Source organism: Nyctereutes procyonoides, unplaced genomic scaffold, assembly GCF_905146905.1.
Source record: "Nyctereutes procyonoides isolate TBG_1078 unplaced genomic scaffold, NYPRO_anot_genome, whole genome shotgun sequence".
Taxonomy (NCBI): Eukaryota; Metazoa; Chordata; class Mammalia; order Carnivora; family Canidae; genus Nyctereutes; species Nyctereutes procyonoides.
The window spans coordinates 83,954-88,682 of record NW_026574970.1 but is presented as its reverse complement, the minus strand read 5'-3'; the positions used below and the strand labels follow the sequence as shown (position 1 = coordinate 88,682).

Genomic DNA, 4,729 nt, shown 5'->3' with positions numbered 1-4,729 from the left:
TGAATACTCTAGACTTATGTTAGGAATTAAGAGTGAGGACTGGGGCTAATCTATCTCATACTCCAGTTATGCAGTTTCAAGTTGAGATGGAGAATGTGGTCAATTTAGAAAAGGAAATTAATGTTCTTGCTGAGCTCTCAAAAATGTATTTCAGTGATGATTGAAAGATCTGAGATTCACACTGATCTCAAGAATTAACAAAGGTGAGACAAATAAACATGGAGTCCATCTTCCATGAGAAACAAGAAGGTTCACTTTGTGCTCAACATTGCTAGAATAATCTATTGCAAGGAGAATATTTTAGCCCTGTGGAATTATCTTCAGTTGCACATCAGCTAGATGAAGAAGAGAGGATGAGAATAGCAGAAGGAGTTACTAGTGAAGAATATCACACAGTTATCACAGCAGCCTTTTGGAAATATGGATGACAGTGGATTTTTTCTCTATTCAAGTTATAAGCAATGCCTTGAAAGTTTAGGGTTTAGAACTAATTCTCTTCAACAGTCTGGAGTATCAGAGGCTCAGGATCGATCCCACAAATGAAAGATCATTTGTTTGCAATGACAAAGAACACTGGTTTACAGTTAGAAAATTAGGAAAACAGTGGTTCAACTTGAATTCTCTCTTGATGGGTCCAGAATTAGCATCAGACACGTACCTTGTGCTTTTCCTAGCTCAATTACAACAGCAAGGTTATTCTATATTTGTTGTTAAGGTGACCTGCCAGATTGTAAAGCTGACCAACTTCTACAGATGATCAGGGTCCAACAGATGCAGAGACCAAAACTTATTGGAGAAGAATTAGCACAACTAAAAGAACAGAGAGTCTGGAGAACAGATCTGGAACGAGTCTTAGAAGCAAACGATGGGTCAGGCATGTTAGATGAAGAGGAAGAAGATTTGCAGAGGGCTCTGGCACTAAGTTGCCAAGAAATGGACATGGAAGATGAAGAAGCAGATCTCCATAGAGCTATTCAGCTCAGTATGCAAGGTAGTTCCAGAAGGGTATCTCAAGATATTCCACAGACATCAGGTACACATCTTACTTTGGAAGAGCTATGGAAGAGAAGAAAAGCCTACTTTGAAAAGCAGCAGCAGCAGCAGCAGCAGTAATAGCAGCAGGATCCACCAGGACAGTTCTCACATCCATGTGAAAGGCCCACCACAAGTTCAGAAGCCCTAGGCAGTGATCCAGGAGATGCTATGAGTGAGGAAGACATGCTTCAAGCAGCCGTGATCATGTCTTTGGAAACTGTTAGAAATAGTTTCAAAACAGAAGGGAAAAAATAATACCTTTGATAAATCATTTAGATGTTCTTACTTTCCAACATTATTATCTGTGTGGTTACAGCACAGAGGGTCTGCTTTAGTCATGTGTCAAAGAAGCAATGTTCAACAGAGGAGATAAGACTTTTAGGTGGTTTGCAACAGAAAGTGGAAAAATGCATCAGCTGTAGGACTAAATAGTGATCCTCCATACACTAGCCAAAGAGGCATTTAGAGATTAAAGAAATTTAAAATAGTTTTCTAAATGTTAAGAATTAACAAAGGCAACAAAAACCTCAGCTGCATAAAATAAGCCAATAAAAATATAGATGTAAACACTTATACTTTTTTTTAAGATTTATTTTACTTTAGAGAGAGAGAGAACATGTGTTAGTGAGATGAAGGGTAGAGGGAGCAGAAGAGGAGAGAATCTCAAGCAGACTCTCTGCTGAGCTTGGAGCCTGCCTGAGAGGCAGGGGTCCATCTCATGACCCTGAGATCATGACCTGAGCTAAAATCAGGATCCGGAAGCTTAACCAACTGAGCCACTCAGGTACTCCACAATTAAAATTATTTAAATCAAAATATAATTGACATACAATATCCTGTTAGTTTCAGGTGTACATCATAGAGATTTGATATTTTTATATATTATGAGATGATCACCATGGTAAGTCCTGTTACTGTCACCATACAAAATTATTACAATTATTCTTGACTCTATTCCCTATGCTCTCCATTACATCCCCATTACTTATTTACTTTATAACTGGAAGGTTGTATCTCTTAAACCCCTTCACTTGTCCCCTCATCCCTTACCACTTCTGGTACCCAATAGTTTGTTTCCTGTATCTATGGGTCTGTTTCTGTTTTGTTTATTTTGTTTTTTTAGATTCCATCCATAAGTGGGATTATATCCAATTTATTTCACTTGGCATTATACTAAAGTCCATCCTTGTTGTCACTTATGATAAGATTCTAATTTTTTTTATGGCTGAGTAATACTAAATTGTACATACATACCACATCTTTATCATTTATTTGTTGATGGACACTTAAGTTGCCTTCATATCCTGGCTATTGTAAATAATGCTGCAATGGACATAGGGGTGCATATGTCTTTGCATTGGTGTTTTTGTTTTCTTCAGGTAAATACACAGAAGTGGAATTTGTTGGATTGTATAGTAGTTCTCTTTTTAATTTTTAAAGGCACTTCCCCATTGTTTTCTGTAGTAGCTGTACCAATTTATATTCCCACCAACAGTGTTTGAGGGTGAGCTTATCTCCACATCCTCACCAACACTTGTGTTTATTTTAAAGATTTTATTTATTAATTCATGAGAGAGAGAGAGAGAGAGAGAGAGAGGCAGAAACACAGGCAGAGGGAGAAGCAGGCTCCATGCAGGGAGCCCGATGTGGGACTCGATCCTGGGTCTCCAGGATCACGCCCTGAGCCAAAGGCAGGCGCCAAACCACTGTGCCACCCAGGGATCCCCGGAGGGTGTCTTTTTTATGACAGTCATCTGTGACCAACAAAGAATAATCAGACCCCAAAGAAGAAGTAAGCCATTAAAGATGTTATCACTAGTCCTTACTCAATGGTCATGTCAATAGGTAATGTTAAAAGGATTAATGTTAAAGGATTTAGGATCCCTGGTTGGCTTTCAATAAAAGACCAACCCTAGTGGCAACCCAGTCAGAACCCCCCTCACTTCTGAGAACTTCCTCTTTGTATTCTCACTTAATAAACTTCTATCACTTTACTTAGTCTCCTTTGTCTGCGAGATTCATTCTTCAACTCCGTGAGACAAGAACCAAGCTCTCCTGTGTCAGTCTTACTTTCAAGTCTTTAGTCTATTTTGAGTTTATTTTTGGATATGGTCTAAGATAGTGGTCCAGTTCCCTTCTTTTACAGGTAGCTGTCCAGGTAATTATACTTTGAATGAAAAAGAAAGCAAAGATATATTAATCCAAATTTCATCTCTGAAGGAGAGAGAGGCCTGAGCATATTGTGAAGGGCAGTAACTAGTCATCTCAAAAAGGACAAAGGACAAAAGAAATAAATATAGTCCATATAGTCAACATTTAGCTCCCATTTGCCAGACATCAGTCAACAGGTTGCTGTTTTAAGACTGATCAGCTCTCAGTCCTCGGAGTTCTAAAGAGATAAGCTTATCTTTCTCTTAGATTCTATGTCTACTCAGAAGATGTCAGGTATGCTAATACTTCTAATAGACATTCCAGTCACCCTGTATTAATTACTGGACACTGCAGACTTGTGTATAACTGAGTTCTCAAAGGCAGTTATGTCTTCTAATTTAGTGTTGATATGGGTCTTCTGTGGCTCATCATGCTACATTGGTATTTTTCATAGTAGTCAATTGATTTTGTAGCTCAACTGGACAGAGTTGGTGCTCCTTTGACATTTAATGTCAGGGTGGCAGAGAGTTTCTCTTAAAAAAATTGCTACATTGGAAATAAAGAGTGTTTAAAGGAATTGCTTTGTATTGTGGAGATAGCTCATGTTTTGTTTCATTTTGCCTTTCCTTACTCATAGGCACCAGGGACAGCCAAGGTTTTTTAATTCATTCTTCAACCAGTGGTAAGGACTCCATGTCATCCTTCAAAGACAGTTTGATATTTATCTTCTTCAAAGATCTCAAGGGAAGGAAAATCTATAAGCTACCCTGGTGACCCATCTCAGTGTAGAATAGACCTTATACGTTAATACAAGAAAGAATGAAGAAAATTTCAGTTTGACATAAAAATCATCATTTACAACAGGTCACTGAGAAGGAAGGCACGACCACGCATTCCTTCTCTTCCCGTGTGGAGAAGAGGAATGGTCTCTCTCCACCATAACTTTCCCCTGAGTTCTGCCCGAAATCCTTGCAATCAGTGAATGTTAAATGAAGGGAGATCAAGAAGAGCTGTCAGGCAGTGGATGTAATTATGGGGAAATGAGAGGTCGAGAAAAACTGAATATCCTCCTCTTCTTCTACATTCCCCCCCCACCTTTTTTTTAATTCATAGCTTTTTTTTCTGACTTTCCCCGGTCCCATCCATTTCCCCAGCTCATTTTCTCCCAAGTTCCTTACAGTGAACACAAACTTAGGTCATGACAGGTCATGACATTCAGGTGCAGAACTCTCTGAGTTTCTGTGACAGAAAGAACTTAAAAAGAAAGAGAAAAAAAAACCCAACCAACCAACAAACAAACCCACCCTGACTTCAGGTGAATGAGGTTGGGCTAGACATAGATGCTGGAGTGTTCATCTAAACTCAAGCTCTGAGTTTGATGCCCTGCGGATAGAATGGACAGGTGGTGGGTGAAGGGTATACACTTTGATGAAGCAGCATACTAAGTAGACTCTTGGGCCCCTAACACTAAGGCCCTGCTCTGTTAGGTCTCAGGGATAATCTCTCTTCTAGCCACATATACCATAGTTTGAAACTTTAAAGA

At 39.1% G+C, this 4,729-nt stretch overlaps 1 pseudogene; it reads left to right on the top strand.

The window, feature by feature from the left end:
- Positions 1-218: 218 nt before the first annotated feature.
- Positions 219-1,290, top strand: LOC129508115 (ataxin-3-like; annotated as a pseudogene).
- Positions 1,291-4,729: the final 3,439 nt, after the last annotated feature.